This window comes from Ambystoma mexicanum, chromosome 11, assembly GCF_040938575.1.
Source record: "Ambystoma mexicanum isolate Mex_15411 chromosome 11, UKY_AmexF1_1, whole genome shotgun sequence".
Lineage (NCBI taxonomy): Eukaryota > Metazoa > Chordata > Amphibia > Caudata > Ambystomatidae > Ambystoma > Ambystoma mexicanum.
This window is the reverse complement of record NC_090934.1, coordinates 1452584496-1452602616: the sequence shown is the minus strand read 5'-3', so window position 1 is coordinate 1452602616 and position 18121 is coordinate 1452584496. Positions and strand designations below refer to the sequence as shown.

Here is an 18121-nt window from a genome sequence, read left to right as displayed (position 1 = left end):
CATTTTCAATCTGGAAAAAATCGGTATCTAGTGTTTAAATCGAAAGTTTTGTGGGGAAACGGTTGGGTTTTTAGGGGTGGGAAACGGGGGTTGTCGTTCATCTGTGGTCGCCAGCGTAATCAATTGAGTTTGGATTTGTAAAGTTGTGTGCATTGGTGTGAAATATCTTTACTGGTAAAAGTGATGTTATTGTAGTGGTTTGTACTGGGATGTGTATCACGCGCTGCTGCCATTTGCATGGTTTGTATGCGCTTTGGCTGTTCTGAAAGTGATGGGGATGCGTTATGCTAGTGTAGGAAAGTGACAAAAGAGTTGGTTTGGAAATAAGAACAATGTTTGTAACAGAAAGCTCTGCGAAGTGAAGCAATTTATGTAAAACCCGTGAAGAAAAATCTATTTCTTATTTATAGTGGGATGTTTTGTATAAAAAAGCTGCAACAAAGAAACTTCTGTTGAAAACAAAAAGAATTAAGCAACAGTTATACTTGCTACAAGCAAAAAAGCACTGAGTCTGGGTATTTTAATATGATGGCGTGGATCACTTACATCTGATGTCATAATGCATGGTCTGTAATCTGTGTTATGAAACACAAGACAGGGGTAGTTTGTGTTTCATGCATATTTCAATTAGCTGCCAGGCTATTATGCTAGTTTATGCAAAAAGGACCTGTCACTGTACATCTTCATAATATATAATGTTATGTCGTGCCCTACTGTGTTCTAATATTGTAATATTGTGAAACAATCTGTGTATGTTTCTTTGTTAAGAGAAAACTGATGGTATGGAAGAATTCGTGTCTTTGTGGTCTGTGATTGCTATGTTTTTCTTCTGTGACATGACATTTCGATTGAATGCTTGATGTTATAAAGCTCAATTTTCGTTTGTTTTTATTTGTGACAAATTTAGCATAGCGTTTTCCTTGTTAAATTAACAATGGAAACCAAGCAGCAGCCTGGGGGCTAATTTTCTTCAAATTAGTAATTTGACAGCGGGGATCCGTTACGTTTACACTTTAACGTAGGTGGTTCCCCGCCTGCACATTTTCGTCATTTGCACTGCGGGTGGTGTACAAGTGTATCCGCCGCCTTTTGTCTTTCACATTTGCACTCCACAGTGCAAAGTGAGCAAACGCTGCCTGGCATGCCAGCATGGGAAGCGTCACTCACAAATTAAATTAAACCCGCCCCCAACATGCTCGCAGGTCAGGGAGGGTTTCATTTCGATGGGAACACTGCTTACCATGCATGCGTGGTAATCAGTGTTCCCAGTTGAAATTAAACTCTGGAAGGGTTTCATTTCAATTGTGAGTGCCGCTTGCCAATGCGAGCATGGCAAGTGGTGCTCACAAACAAAAGTAAACGCTGCCTGGCATGCCAGCTGCAGCCATGCATGTACTCCGCCTTTTGACCTTTACATTTGCACCCTGCAGTGTAAATGTTCAACGTTTGGCGGCAGGGTGCCGCAAACATTACAATGTAACCATAACGGCTCCCTGCTGCCCAATTACTATTTTGGCCAACATGAGCCCCCAATGTCTCATTTGCAGATGTCATCATGAATACCCACTCAGTACTGTGCCTCTCTCCCACTCACTCCTCTCTAACACCACTCCAGTCCTGCCCCCTGCCGCAGCACTTCTCTTTCCACTCCAGCCCTGTACCCCTGCACCGGTACTTCTCTTTCCACTCCAGCCCTGTACCCCTGCACCGGCACTTCTCTTTCCACTCCAGCCCTGTACCCCTGCCCCGGCACTTCTCTTTCCACTCCAGCCCTGTACCCCTGCACCGGCACTTCTCTTTCCACTCCAGCCCTGTACCCCTGCACCGGCACTTCTCTTTCCACTCCAGCCCTGTACCCCTGCCCTGGCACTTCTCTTTCCACTCCAGTCCTGTACCCCTGCACCGGCACTTCTCCTTCCACTCCAGCCCTGTACCCCTGCCCTGGCACTTCTCTTTCCACTCCAGCCCTGTACCCCTGCCCTGGCACTTCCCTTTCCACTCCAGCCCTGTACCCCTGCACCGGCACTTCTCTTTCCACTCCAGCCCTGTACCCATGCCCTGGCACTTCTCTTTCCACTCCAGCCCTGTACCCCTGCCCTGGTACTTCTCTTTCCATTCCAGCCCTGTACCCCTGCACCGGCACTTCTCTTTCCACTCCAGCCCTGTACCCCTGCCCCGGCACTTCTCTTTCCACTCCAGCCCCGTACCCCTGCACCAGCACTTCTCGTTCCACTCCAGCCCTGTACCCCTGCCCCGGCACTCCTCTTTCCACTCCAGCACTGTACCCCTGCCCCAGCACTTCTCTTTCCAATCCAGCCCTGTACCCCTGCCCCGGCACTTCTCTTTCCATTCCAGCCCTGTACCCCTGCCCTGGCACCTCTCTTTCTCCTCCAGCCCTGTACCCCTGCCCCAGTACCTCTCTTTCCGCTCCAGCCCTGTACCCCCGCCCCAGCACTCCTCTTTCTCCCCCAGCCCTGTACCCCTGCCCCAACACCTCTCTTTCTCCTCCAGCCCTGTACCCCTGCCCCAGCACCTCTCTTTCCACTCCAGCCCTTGCAAAGGTCTTGATTGTGGTCGGTCTGTGGGGGCCGGCTTCACCTGCCAGTGCAGGGGGCTGGCTTGCTTTGATAAACAAGATAGTGGGACAGAGGTACAGAGCTGGATAGAGGTACAGAGCTGGATAGAGGTACAGAGCTGGATAGAGGTAATCAAGATAGTGGGATAGAGGTACAGAGCTGGATAGAGGTACAGAGCTGGATAGAGGTACAGAGCTGGATAGAGGTAATCAAGATAGTGGGATAGAGGTACAGAGCTGGATAGAGGTACAGAGCTGGATAGAGGTACAGAGCTGGATAGAGGTAATCAAGATAGTGGGATAGAGGTACAGAGCTGGATAGAGGTACAGAGCTGGAGAGGAAATTAAGATAGTGGGATGGAGGTACAGAGCTGGATAGAGGTAATCAAGATAGTGGGATGGAGGTACAGAGCTGGATAGAGGTAATCAAGATAGTGGGATGGAGGTACAGAGCTGGAGAGGTAATCAAGATAGTGGGATGGAGGTACAGAGCTGGAGAGGTAATCAAGATAGTGGGATAGAGGTACAGAGCTGGATAGAGATACAGAGCTGGATAGAGGTAATCAAGATAGTGGGATGGAGGTACAGAGCTGGAGAGGTAATCAAGATAGTGGGATAGAGGTACAGAGCTGGATAGAGATACAGAGCTGGATAGAGGTAATCAAGATAGTGGGATAGAGGTACAGAGCTGGATAGAGGTACAGAGCTGGAGAGGTAATCAAGATAGTGGGATAGAGGTACAGGGCTGAATAGAGGTACAGAGCTGGATAGAGGTACAGAGCTGGAGAGGTAAGAAAGATAGCGGGATAGAGGTACAGGGCTGGATAGAGGTACAGAGCTGGATAGAGGTACAGAGCTGGAGAGGTAAGAAAGATAGCGGGATAGAGGTACAGGGCTGGATAGAGGTACAGAGCTGGATAGAGGTACAGAGCTGGATAGAGGTACAGAGCTGGAGAGGTAAGAAAGATAGAGGGGTAGAGGTACAGAGCTGGAGAGGTAAGAACGATAGCGGGATAGAGGTACAGAGCTGGATAGAGGTACAGAGCTGGAGAGGTAATCAAGATAGTGGGATAGAGGTACAGGGCTGAATAGAGGTACAGAGCTGGATAGAGGTACAGAGCTGGAGAGGTAAGAAAGATAGCGGGATAGAGGTACAGGGCTGGATAGAGGTACAGAGCTGGATAGAGGTACAGAGCTGGATAGAGGTACAGAGCTGGAGAGGTGAGAAAGATAGAGGGATAGAGGTACAGAGCTGGAGAGGTAAGAACAATAGCGGGATAGAGGTACAGAGCTGGATAGAGGTACAGAGCTGGAGAGGTAATCAAGATAGTGGGATAGAGGTACAGGGCTGAATAGAGGTACAGAGCTGGATAGAGGTACAGAGCTGGAGAGGTAAGAAAGATAGCGGGATAGAGGTACAGGGCTGGATAGAGGTACAGAGCTGGATAGAGGTACAGAGCTGGAGAGGTAAGAACGATAGCGGGATAGAGGTACAGAGCTAGATAGAGGTACAGAGCTGGAGAGGTAATCACGATAGTGGGATAGAGGTACAGGGCTGAATAGAGGTACAGAGCTGGATAGAGGTACAGAGCTGGAGAGGTAAGAAAGATAGCGGGATAGAGGTACAGGGCTGGATAGAGGTACAGAGCTGGATAGAGGTACAGAGCTGGAGAGGTAAGAAAGATAGAGGGATAGAGGTACAGAGCTGGATAGAGGTACAGAGCTGGAGAGGTAATCAAGATAGTGGGATAGAGGTACAGGGCTGAATAGAGGTACAGAGCTGGATAGAGGTACAGAGCTGGAGAGGTAAGAAAGATAGCGGGATAGAGGTACAGGGCTGGATAGAGGTACAGAGCTGGATAGAGGTACAGAGCTGGAGAGGTAAGAAAGATAGAGGGATAGAGGTACAGAGCTGGATAGAGGTACAGAGCTGGAGAGGTAATCAAGATAGTGGGATAGAGGTACAGGGCTGGATAGAGGTACAGAGCTGGATAGAGGTACAGAGCTGGATAGAGGTACAGAGCTGGAGAGATAAGAAAGATAGAGGGATAGAGGTACAGAGCTGGAGAGGTAAGAACGATAGCGGGATAGAGGTACAGAGCTGGATAGAGGTACAGAGCTGGAGAGGTAATCAAGATAGTGGGATAGAGGTACAGGGCTGAATAGAGGTACAGAGCTGGATAGAGGTACAGAGCTGGAGAGGTAAGAAAGATAGCGGGATAGAGGTCCAGGGCTGGATAGAGGTACAGAGCTGGATAGAGGTACAGAGCTGGATAGAGGTACAGAGCTGGAGAGGTAAGAACGATAGCGGGATAGAGGTACAGAGCTGGAGAGGTAATCAAGATAGTGGGATAGAGGTACAGGGCTGAATAGAGGTACAGAGCTGGATAGAGGTACATAGCTGGAGAGGTAAGAAAGATAGCGGGATAGAGGTACAGAGCTGGAGAGGTAATCAAGATAATGGGATAGAAGTACAGGGCTGAATAGAGGTACAGAGCTGGATAGAGGTACAGAGCTGGAGAGGTAAGAAAGATAGCGGGATAGAGGTACAGGGCTGGATAGAGGTACAGAGCTGGATAGAGGTACAGAGCTAGATAGAGGTACAGAGCTGGAGAGGTAAGAACGATAGCGGGATAGAGGTACAGAGCTGGATAGAGGTACAGAGCTGGAGAGGTAAGCACGATAGTGGGATAGAGGTACAGAGCTGGATAGAGGTACAGAGCTGGAGAGGTAAGAACGATAGCGGGATAGAGGTACAGAGCTGGAGAGGTAAGAACGATAGCGGGATAGAGGTACAGAGCTGGATAGAGGTACAGAGCTGGAGAGGTAAGCACGATAGTGGGATAGAGGTATAGGGCTGGATAGAGATAATCAAGATAGTTGGATAGAGGTACAGAGCTGGATAGAGGTACAGAGCTGGAGAGGTAATGAAGATAGTGAGATAGAGGTACAGGGCTGGATAGAGGTACAGAGGTGGACAGAGGTACAGAGCTGGAGAGGTAATCAAGATAGTGGTATAGAGGTACAGGGCTGGATAGAGGTACAGAGGTAGACAGAGGTACAGAGCTGGAGAGGTAATCAAGATAGTGGGATAGAGGTGCAGGGCTGAATAGAGGTACAGAGCTGGATAGAGGTACAGAGCTGGAGAGGTAAGAAAGATAGCGGGATAGAGGTACAGGGCTGGATAGAGGTACAGAGCTGGATAGAGGTACAGAGCTGGAGAGGTAAGAACGATAGTGGGATAGAGGTACAGAGCTGGATAGAGGTACAGAGCTGGAGAGGTAATCAAGATAGTGGGATAGAGGTACAGGGCTGAATAGAGGTACAGAGCTGGATAGAGGTACAGAGCTGGAGAGGTAAGAAAGATAGCGGGATAGAGGTACAGGGCTGGATAGAGGTACAGAGCTGGATAGAGGTACAGAGCTGGATAGAGGTACAGAGCTGGAGAGGTAAGAAAGATAGAGGGATAGAGGTACAGAGCTGGAGAGGTAAGAACGATAGCGAGATAGAGGTACAGAGCTGGATAGAGGTACAGAGCTGGAGAGGTAATCAAGATAGTGGGATAGAGGTACAGGGCTGAATAGAGGTACAGAGCTGGATAGAGGTACAGAGCTGGAGAGGTAAGAAAGATAGCGGGATAGAGGTACAGAGCTGGAGAGGTAATCAAGGTAGTGGGATAGAGGTACAGGGCTGAATAGAGGTACAGAGCTGGATAGAGGTACAGAGCTGGAGAGGTAAGAAAGATAGCGGGATAGAGGTACAGGGCTGGATAGAGGTACAGAGCTGGATAGAGGTACAGAGCTGGATAGAGGTACAGAGCTGGAGAGGTAAGAACGATAGCGGGATAGAGGAACAGAGCTGGATAGAGGTACAGAGCTGGAGAGGTAAGCACGATAGTGGGATAGAGGTACAGAGCTGGATAGAGGTACAGAGCTGGAGAGGTAAGAACGATAGCGGGATAGAGGTACAGAGCTGGAGAGGTAAGAACGATAGCGGGATAGAGGTACAGAGCCGGATAGAGGTACAGAGCTGGAGAGGTAAGCACGATAGTGGGATAGAGGTATAGGGCTGGATAGAGATAATCAAGATAGTGGGATAGAGGTACAGAGCTGGATAGAGGTACAGAGCTGGAGAGGTAATCAAGATAGTGGTATAGAGGTACAGGGCTGGATAGAGGTACAGAGGTGGACAGAGGTACAGAGCTGGAGAGGTAATCAAGATAGTGGGATAGAGGTACAGGACTGGATAGAGGTACAGAACTGGATAGAGGTACAGAGCTGGAGAGGTAAGAAAGATAGCGGGATAGAGGTACAGGGCTGGATAGAGGTACAGAGCTGGATAGAGGTACAGAGCTGGAGAGGTAAGAAAGATAGCGGGATAGAGGTACAGAGCTGGAGAGGTAAGAACGATAGTGGGATAGAGGTACAGGGCTGGATATAGGTACAGAGCTGGATAGAGGTACAGAGCTGGAGAGGTAAGAAAGATAGTGGGATAGAGGTACAGAGCTGGAGAGGTAAGAACAATAGTGGGATAGAGGTACAGGGCTGGATAGAGGTACAGAGCTGGATAGAGGTACAGAGCTGGAGAGGTAAGAACGATAGTGGGATCGAGGTACAGGTCTGGATAGAGGTACAGAGCTGGAGAGGTAAGGAAGATAGTGAGATAGAGGTACAGAGCTGGATAGGGGTACAGAGCTGGAGAGGTAAGAAAGATAGCGGGATAGAGGTACAGAGCTGGAGAGGTAAGAAAGATAGCGGGATAGAGGTACAGAGCTGGAGAGGTAAGAACGATAGTGGGATAGAGGTACAGGGCTGAATAGAGGTACAGAGCTGGATAGAGGTACAGAGCTGGAGAGGTAAGAAAGATAGCGGGATAGAGGTACAGGGCTGGATAGAGGTACAGAGCTGGATAGAGGTACAGAGCTGGATAGAGGTACAGAGCTGGAGAGGTAAGAAAGATAGAGGGATAGAGGTACAGAGCTGGAGAGGTAAGAACGATAGCGAGATAGAGGTACAGAGCTGGATAGAGGTACAGAGCTGGAGAGGTAATCAAGATAGTGGGATAGAGGTACAGGGCTGAATAGAGGTACAGAGCTGGATAGAGGTACAGAGCTGGAGAGGTAAGAAAGATAGCGGGATAGAGGTACAGAGCTGGAGAGGTAATCAAGGTAGTGGGATAGAGGTACAGGGCTGAATAGAGGTACAGAGCTGGATAGAGGTACAGAGCTGGAGAGGTACGAAAGATAGCGGGATAGAGGTACAGGGCTGGATAGAGGTACAGAGCTGGATAGAGGTACAGAGCTGGATAGAGGTACAGAGCTGGAGAGGTAAGAACGATAGCGGGATAGAGGTACAGAGCTGGATAGAGGTACAGAGCTGGAGAGGTAAGCACGATAGTGGGATAGAGGTACAGAGCTGGATAGAGGTACAGAGCTGGAGAGGTAAGAACGATAGCGGGATAGAGGTACAGAGCTGGAGAGGTAAGAACGATAGCGGGATAGAGGTACAGAGCCGGATAGAGGTACAGAGCTGGAGAGGTAAGCACGATAGTGGGATAGAGGTATAGGGCTGGATAGAGATAATCAAGATAGTGGGATAGAGGTACAGAGCTGGATAGAGGTACAGAGCTGGAGAGGTAATCAAGATAGTGGTATAGAGGTACAGGGCTGGATAGAGGTACAGAGGTGGACAGAGGTACAGAGCTGGAGAGGTAATCAAGATAGTGGGATAGAGGTACAGGACTGGATAGAGGTACAGAACTGGATAGAGGTACAGAGCTGGAGAGGTAAGAAAGATAGCGGGATAGAGGTTCAGAGCTGGAGAGGTAAGAACGATAGTGGGATAGAGGTACAGGGCTGGATAGAGGTACAGAGCTGGATAGAGGTACAGAGCTGGAGAGGTAAGAAAGATAGCGGGATAGAGGTACAGAGCTGGAGAGGTAAGAACGATAGTGGGATAGAGGTACAGGGCTGGATATAGGTACAGAGCTGGATAGAGGTACAGAGCTGGAGAGGTAAGAAAGATAGTGGGATAGAGGTACAGAGCTGGAGAGGTAAGAACAATAGTGGGATAGAGGTACAGGGCTGGATAGAGGTACAGAGCTGGATAGAGGTACAGAGCTGGAGAGGTAAGAACGATAGTGGGATCGAGGTACAGGTCTGGATAGAGGTACAGAGCTGGAGAGGTAAGGAAGATAGTGAGATAGAGGTACAGAGCTGGATAGGGGTACAGAGCTGGAGAGGTAAGAAATATAGCGGGATAGAGGTACAGAGCTGGAGAGGTAAGAAAGATAGTGGGATAGAGGTACAGGGCTGGATAGAGGTACAGAGCTGGATAGAGGTACAGAGCTGGAGAGGTAAGAAAGATAGTGGGATAGAGGTACAGAGCTGGAGAGGTAAGAACGATAGTGGGATAGAGGTACAGGGCTGGATAGAGGTACAGAGCTGGATAGAGGTACAGAGCTGGAGAGGTAAGAAAGATAGCGGGATAGAGGTACAGAGCTGGAGAGGTAAGAACGATCGTGGGATAGAGGTACAGGGCTGGATAGAGGTACAGAGCTGGATAGAGGTACAGAGCTGGAGAGGTCAGAAAGATAGAGGGATAGAGGTACAGAGCTGGAGAGGTAAGAACGATAGCGGGATAGAGGTACAGAGCTGGATAGAGGTACAGAGCTGGAGAGGTAAGCACGATAGTGGGATAGAGGTACAGAGCTGGATAGAAGTACAGAGCTGGAGAGGTAATGAAGATAGTGAGATAGAGGTACAGGGCTGGATAGAGGTACAGAGGTGGACAGAGGTACAGAGCTGGAGAGGTAATCAAGATAGTGGTATAGAGGTACAGGGCTGGATAGAGGTACAGAGGTGGACAGAGGTACAGAGCTGGAGAGGTAATCAAGATAGTGGGATAGAGGTACAGGACTGGATAGAGGTACAGAGCTGGATAGAGGTACAGAGCTGGAGAGGTAAGAAAGATAGCGGGATAGAGGTACAGAGCTGGAGAGGTAAGAACGATAGTGGGATAGAGGTACAGGGCTGGATAGAGGTACAGAGCTGGAGAGGTAAGAAAGATAGTGGGATAGAGGTACAGGGCTGGATAGAGGTACAGAGCTGGATAGAGGTACAGAGCTGGAGAGGTAAGAAAGATAGTGGGATAGAGGTACAGAGCTGGAGAGGTAAGAACAATAGTGGGATAGAGGTACAGGGCTGGATAGAGGTACAGAGCTGGATAGAGGTACAGAGCTGGAGAGGTAAGAACGATAGTGGGATAGAGGTACAGGGCTGGATAGAGGTACAGAGCTGGAGAGGTAATGAAGATAGTGAGATAGAGGTACAGGGCTGGATAGAGGTACAGAGGTGGACAGAGGTACAGAGCTGGAGAGGTAATCAAGATAGTGGGATAGAGGTACAGGACTGGATAGAGGTACAGAGCTGGATAGAGGTACAGAGCTGGAGAGGTAAGAAAGATAGCGGGATAGAGGTACAGAGCTGGAGAGGTAAGAACGATAGTGGGGTAGAGGTACAGGGCTGGATAGAGGTACAGAGCTGGATAGAGGTACAGAGCTGGAGAGGTAAGAAAGATAGCGGGATAGAGGTACAGGGCTGGATAGAGGTACAGAGCTGGATAGAGGTACAGAGCTGGAGAGGTAAGAGAGATAGAGGGATAGAGGTACAGGGCTGGAGAGATACGAAAGACTGCCTCCTGCTCCATACAAGCTGCGTTGTTCACACACAGTCTGCCTATAGGTACAAACTCCCCACACATTCTAATCTTAGTCAAACACACGCACACAGAACCCACTTGCTCACACCACTAGACCAGCCCAACCCACTCGGCACGCTTCACCTGCAACTCACCCCTACCAGCCAAACAACATTCCCAAGTAATAGTATCCATCTACAGATCTACAGACTGAACACACTTCCCCAGTAACACTTCCTCCTAGTCACAATGACAGAAATACTAGACTTAGCCAACGCAGAAGCCCATCCACTCATAGCCAGCCAGCAAACTGCCCATGAACACTTGCCAGCTTCATCACTCCCAAGTCCCAACCCAACATCCTCCAATCTGTGTGCATACGCTCAGACTCCCCCCTGACTACACCAGATCCCCTAACATCCTGTACAGGCCTTGCCCGTCTACACAGACTCCATTCCAGAACCTACAACCCCCCCCACCCATAAACTCAAACCCTATCAGCCTCCAACTCCTAATACCCACCATCTCACATCACCCCTAACAGCCCTATTCACCCCCTCCCCTAATAACCACCACCACTCCCCCCTCCTTTTACTCCCCCCTCCTCTTCTAACACTCTCGCCTGTGCTGTAGTCAATGCGCGCTCCACCTGCGCCCATGCCTCAGACATTCCAAACCTCCTATTAAGATCCAACATAGACCTCCTATTCGTTTTAACTAAAACCTGGCTACATGATGCCGCTGCCCCCCTCCTCTCCCTCGCCATACCCGCTGGTATTTCCAGTCTTCGAGTAGACCGTCCTTACCGCCCAAGAGGAGGTGTAGCTCTCATACACAAATCCACCGTCCCCATCAGAGCCTCGCCATTGCAGCAACTACAAGGCTACGCAATACTCATGGCTAAACCTCAAACGTCTCGAAAAGCACCGTTAACCTACTTCTCCTCTATCGGCAACCCTCCCACTCTGGCAATCCGGAAACAGACATCCCCCTCCCAATCTCCCCACTCCTCAAGCCCAATACCAATGTATTCTCCTAGGAGATTTAGACTTAGGCCCCAGCGGCCCCTCCCATCACAAGGCTTCCGCCCTCGCACCCACCCTTGAAGAAATGAAGTTCATTCCATTGGTTTTCTTCCCAACCCACGAAAAAAGGAAGAACACTTGACTGGATTCTTCCTTGCAACACTCCCTCTTAGTCCCCCCCGTACCCCTTCTGTGGTCAGATCACTCTTTGATCCTTTTCTCCATTAACGCCACCACTAATAGCACCCCTATCACCAGTGAACCCCTTGGCATTACCGCCAGACGTACCCGCAAGCTTGCAGCCAAGATGATGACCTCCTCCATACCAGTTCTATCCCCAAAGCCATCCTAGTATCCTACAATTCCGCACTGCTCTCTGCACTGGACGAACACGCACCCTTCAAAACGACCTCCCGCAAAAATAATAAAACCCATAATTGGCCTAGTCTCCCTCCGGAATATGAAATGTCCCCTTGAACATCTCTGGAGAAAAAACCCACTGCTGCCACTAAAGCCACCTTCCAGTGCTGTTCTAACACATATAAACTAGCCATCATTGACACCAAAGCCAACATCCTCAACACCAGAATCTCAAAGGCTAGTTCCGACACCAAAGAACTTGAATCCCCAGTACCCCCTTCTGACAATTTCCAGAAAGATCAAGCTTGGTGCACTCTCATCCAATCCTCCCTGGACAATGAAACACGAACGTTAAGGGACAAAGTTATTCTTAAACAATCGCTCCTGCCAGCCCTGTCCCCCCGACCCCCTGGCAAGCACCTCCTTATCTACAATGCCTCTCCCCCAATTTCAATTCTCTACCATCTCCCCTACTTACTACCATTCAGCACCTGAAAGCCTCCAACTGTGCTGGAGACCCCTGCCAGCCATCATTGTCAAAATGTTTGCAGAACCCCTGGCCCCGATCATAGCTAGCTTTTTCAACGCATCCTTCAAGTCTAATTCCATTCCCACTACCATCAAAGAGGCATTGGTCATGCCTCTCCTGAAAAAAACAACTCTAAACCCTACCATCCCCAACAACTAGCGCCGCTGATCACCACCGTTCCCTTCCTCCTCAAAATCCTGGATCACTCCGCTTACATGCAACTACAATCACATCTTGAAAGCCACAATATTTTAGGTACCTGCCAATCAGGCTTCAGATCTAGACATAGCGCCGAATCTGCCCTCCTTGACCTCACCTCAAGATCCAGCTCAACCACATTAAGGATAATGGCGAACTCGCCTTCCCCCTACTGCTTGACCTCTCTGCAGCTTTCGACGTAGCAGATCACGAAGTCCTCTGTACACACCTCATCAGCCCCTTCCACCACTCCTCTGAAGCCACCTTAAGGATCTAATCCTTTCTATCCGGCAGATCCACCAGGGTCTTGGCAGGCCCTGAATCCGCTGACCCCATACCTACGGTGTCCCACAGGGCTCCTGCCTCTGCCTCACTCTCTATAACATGTATACCAAACCCCTCTTTGACCACCTAGACAGCCTCAACATCCCATATACAAACTTTACCGACGATACGCAGGTCCTCCTACAAATCTCTGGCGACCACGACTTAGACTCCACTAACATCAATCGCGTCTTTAGCATCAGACAGGCTTGCATGGCCACCCATCACCTCTGCTTGATTGACAGAAAAACAGAGCTTCTAATTGTGGTTCCACACATCGCCTAAAACCTCTCAGCCCCGCCTTCTCTTCCTTCTGCATAGATGGTAATCGCATCCCTGTATCCGCCCATGTAAAAACACAAGGCGTCTACCTGGACACTGAACTAAATATGCAGAAACATGTCAAAGCTATCGCTTCCTCTGCAGCCTACTCGACCAAACCTATAAACCTTTCTAGGAAATTCCTCACCTCCAACAACTGTCTTACCTTAGCCAGAGCCATCATAGGTAGCACACTAGTCTACTGCAACGCTATCCTAGCGGGGACCTCCACCAAAAACATTAATAAACTACAAGTGCTCCAAAACAACGCCCTCAGAGCCGTATGGGGCTTGAAACATTCCAACCTCATCTCTCACATCAGACGGGAGGCTCACTGGCTTCCCATTAAAGCCTGCATCGAATTTAAACTCCTTGCCATCACTTTCCGCTGCTTACACAATGCAACCCCCCACCTACTGCATTACCAAGAAACACAGTAGGTGTCATCTCCGCTCCTCCACCACATCAGCTCTGAACACTCCTAGATTTGCTAGAAAGTGAGCCGGGGGCTCCTGCTCCACCACCATCGCCCCCACACTGTGTGCCCCCACACTGTGCGCCCCCACACAGTGGAACGCCCTCCCTCAGCAGATCCAAGACGAACCTACCTATGCACTCTTCCATAAAAGATTTAAAACTGCACTGTTCAACAAATATATGTACATGTCTGGATTGACCTGCCTATTCTGAACTTGACTCACTATCTATGATGTGACGCAGCTTCCTTACTGACTGATTCACCTCCCAAGATATAATGTAACCACTCCATCTTTTATGACTCCAGTTTAATGATGTAATGTAAACTGTTTTCCATCGAGTCCTAACTATGTACCTTCAGCGCTGTGATACGTCCGGGTCTGGGTGCTACCAACAAATAATAAATAAATCACTCCAGCTCTGTACTTCTAGTCCACTACCTTGCTTACCTCGCCAGCCCTGTACCTCTATCCCACTATATTTCTAACCTCTCCAGTCCTATACCTCTATATCATTGCCTCCTCTCACCCCTCCAGTCCTATCCCTCTATACCATTGTATCCTCTTACCGCTCGAGCACTGTACCTCTATAGCATTATTTCCCCTACCCCCCCAGTCCTAGACCTCTATACCATTATTTCCTCCACCCCCAGTCCTATACCTCTTTACCATTGTCTCCTCTAACCCCTCCAGTCCTATACCTCTATACCCTTGTCTACTGTTACCCCTCCAGTCCTATTCCTCTATCCCATTGTCTCCTCTTACCTTTCCAGTCCTATCCATCTATGCCATTGTTTCATTTTACCTCTCCAGTCCAAAATATGTATACTGTTGTCTCTTCTTACGCCTCCAGTCCTATACCTCTCACCCACGAGCTCCTCTTATCCGTCGAGCACTGTACCTCTATACCATTGTCTCCTCTTACCTCCCCAGTCCTGTACCTCTGTGTCTTTTTCTCCTCTTACCTCTCCAGCCCTGTACCTCTATGCCTCTGTCTCCTCTCACCCCAGTCCTATACCTCTATACCATTTCTCCTCTTACCCTCCAGTCCTGTACCTCTATGCCTCTGTCTCCTCTCACCCCAGTCCTATACCTCTATACCATTGTCTCCTCTTACCTCTCCAGTCCTGTCCCTCTATGCCTCTGTCTCCTCTCACCCCAGTCCTATCCCTCTATACCATTGTCTCCTCTTAACCTCCAGTCCTGCACCTCTATACCATTGTCTCCTCTTACCCTCCAGTCCTATACCTCTATACCATTTCTCCTCTTACCCTCCAGTCCTGTACCTCTATGCCTCTGTCTCCTCTCACCCCAGTCCTATACCTCTATACCATTGTCTCCTCTTACCTCACCAGTCCTGTACCTCTATGCCTCTGTCTCCTCTCACCCCAGTCCTATACCTCTATACCATTGTCTCCTCTTAACCTCCAGTCCTGCACCTCTATACCATTTCTCCTCTTACCTCTCCAGTCCTGTCCCTCTATGCCTCTGTCTCCTCTCACCCCAGGTCTATACCCCTGTACCATTGTCTCATCTTACCTCTCCAGTCCTGTCCCTCTATGCCTGTCTCCTCTCACCCCAGTCCTATACCTCTATAGCATTGTCTCCTCTTACCTCTCCAGTCCTGTCCCTCTATGCCTCTGTCTCCTCTCACCCCAGGTCTATACCCCTGTACCATTGTCTCATCTTACCTCTCCAGTCCTGTCCCTCTATGCCTCTGTCTCCTCTCACCCCAGTCCTATACCTCTATAGCATTGTCTCCTCTTACCTCTCCAGTCCTGTCCCTCTATGCCTCTGTCTCCTCTCACCCCAGGTCTATACCCCTGTACCATTGTCTCATCTTACCTCTCCAGTCCTGTCCCTCTATGCCTGTCTCCTCTCACCCAGTCCTATACCTCTATACCATTGTCTCATCTTACCTCTCCAGTCCTGTCCCTCTATGCCTCTGTCTCCTCTCACCCCAGTCCTATACCTCTGTACCATTGTCTCCTCTTACCGCTCCAGTCCTGTCCCTCTATGCCTCTGTCTCCTCTCACCCCAGTCCTATACCTCTATAGCATTGTCTCCTCTTACCTCTCCAGTCCTGTCCCTCTATGCCTCTGTCTCCTCTCACCCCAGGTCTATACCCCTGTACCATTGTCTCATCTTACCTCTCCAGTCCTGTCCCTCTATGCCTCTGTCTCCTCTCACCCCAGTCCTATACCTCTGTACCATTGTCTCCTCTTACCTCTCCAGTCCTGTCCCTCTATGCCTCTGTCTCCTCTCACCCCAGTCCTATACCTCTATACCATTGTCTCCTCTTACCCTCCGGTCCTGTCCCTCTATGCCTCTGTCTCCTCTCACCCCAGTCCTATACCTCTGTACCATTGTCTCCTCTTACCTCTCCAGTCCTGTCCCTCTATGCCTCTGTCTCCTCTCACCCCAGTCCTATACCTCTGTACCATTGTCTCCTCTTACCTCTCCAGTCCTGTCCCTCTATGCCTCTGTCTCCTCTCACCCCAGGTCTATACCCCTGTACCATTGTCTCCTCTTACCTCTCCAGTCCTGTCCCTCTATGCCTCTGTCTCCTCTCACCCCAGGTCTATACCCCTGTACCATTGTCTCATCTTACCTCTCCAGTCCTGTCCCTCTATGCCTGTCTCCTCTCACCCCAGTCCTATACCTCTATAGCATTGTCTCCTCTTACCTCTCCAGTCCTGTCCCTCTATGCCTCTGTCTCCTCTCACCCCAGGTCTATACCCCTGTACCATTGTCTCATCTTACCTCTCCAGTCCTGTCCCTCTATGCCTCTGTCTCCTCTCACCCCAGTCCTATACCTCTATAGCATTGTCTCCTCTTACCTCTCCAGTCCTGTCCCTCTATGCCTCTGTCTCCTCTCACCCCAGGTCTATACCCCTGTACCATTGTCTCATCTTACCTCTCCAGTCCTGTCCCTCTATGCCTCTGTCTCCTCTCACCCCAGTCCTATACCTCTGTACCATTGTCTCCTCTTACCGCTCCAGTCCTGTCCCTCTATGCCTCTGTCTCCTCTCACCCCAGTCCTATACCTCTATACCATTGTCTCCTCTTACCTGTCCAGTCCTGTCCCTCTATGCCTCTGTCTCCTCTCACCCCAGTCCTATACCTCTATAGCATTGTCTCCTCTTACCTCTCCAGTCCTGTCCCTCTATGCCTCTGTCTCCTCTCACCCCAGGTCTATACCCCTGTACCATTGTCTCATCTTACCTCTCCAGTCCTGTCCCTCTATGCCTCTGTCTCCTCTCACCCCAGTCCTATACCTCTGTACCATTGTCTCCTCTTACCTCTCCAGTCCTGTCCCTCTATGCCTCTGTCTCCTCTCACCCCAGTCCTATACCTCTATACCATTGTCTCCTCTTACCCTCCGGTCCTGTCCCTCTATGCCTCTGTCTCCTCTCACCCCAGTCCTATACCTCTGTACCATTGTCTCCTCTTACCTCTCCAGTCCTGTCCCTCTATGCCTCTGTCTCCTCTCACCCCAGGTCTATACCCCTGTACCATTGTCTCATCTTACCTCTCCAGTCCTGTCCCTCTATGCCTCTGTCTCCTCTCACCCCAGTCCTATACCTCTGTACCATTGTCTCCTCTTACCTCTCCAGTCCTGTCCCTCTATGCCTCTGTCTCCTCTCACCCCAGTCCTATACCTCTGTACCATTGTCTCCTCTTACCGCTCCAGTCCTGTCCCTCTATGCCTCTGTCTCCTCTCACCCCAGTCCTATACCTCTATACCATTGTCTCCTCTTACCTGTCCAGTCCTGTCCCTCTATGCCTCTGTCTCCTCTCACCCCAGTCCTATACCTCTATAGCATTGTCTCCTCTTACCTCTCCAGTCCTGTCCCTCTATGCCTCTGTCTCCTCTCACCCCAGGTCTATACCCCTGTACCATTGTCTCATCTTACCTCTCCAGTCCTGTCCCTCTATGCCTCTGTCTCCTCTCACCCCAGTCCTATACCTCTGTACCATTGTCTCCTCTTACCTCTCCAGTCCTGTCCCTCTATGCCTCTGTCTCCTCTCACCCCAGTCCTATACCTCTGTACCATTGTCTCATCTTACCTCTCCAGTCCTGTCCCTCTATGCCTCTGTCTCCTCTCACCCCAGTCCTATACCTCTGTACCATTGTCTCATCTTACCTCTCCAGTCCTGTCCCTCTATGCCTCTGTCTCCTCTCACCCCAGTCCTGTCCCTCTATACCATTGTCTCCTCTTACCCTCCAGTCCTGTACCTCTATGTCCTTTGCCTCTTCTTACCCCTCTAATACTTGACCTTTGCCCCGCGTCTCCTCTACCCCTTGTACTTCTTTCACACCTCCCACATATGCCCTGGGCCTCTGCCCCCACAGCCCCCCTTTGCCCCTCCAGCCCTGTACCCCGCCATTGTCCTCCACTGCCATCTTTCCACGTTGCACCCAGAAAGAACTCTTCCCAGCCCCCTAGCTCTTGCTCGCCCACCCATCTTCCACTCTGAGTCCTGCAGCCCTCTCCTTCTGTGTCTCTTGAAGTGGGTACTCCAGAGGCTGAGAAGGGCAGCGGGGTTCTGCCCAGACTCTGTGCCCGCGGGAGGGCGCCGGGCACCTGTACGGGGCACCTGACGATGGGAAG

At 50.1% G+C, this 18121-nt stretch overlaps 1 protein-coding gene across 2 annotated transcripts in view; it reads right to left on the bottom strand.

The window, feature by feature from the left end:
- The window catches only part of LOC138504546 (gonadotropin-releasing hormone II receptor-like), a 243584-nt gene that overhangs the window by 153476 nt on the left and 71987 nt on the right, over nucleotides 1-18121 (bottom strand). The gene's annotated exons all lie outside the window — the stretch shown is intronic.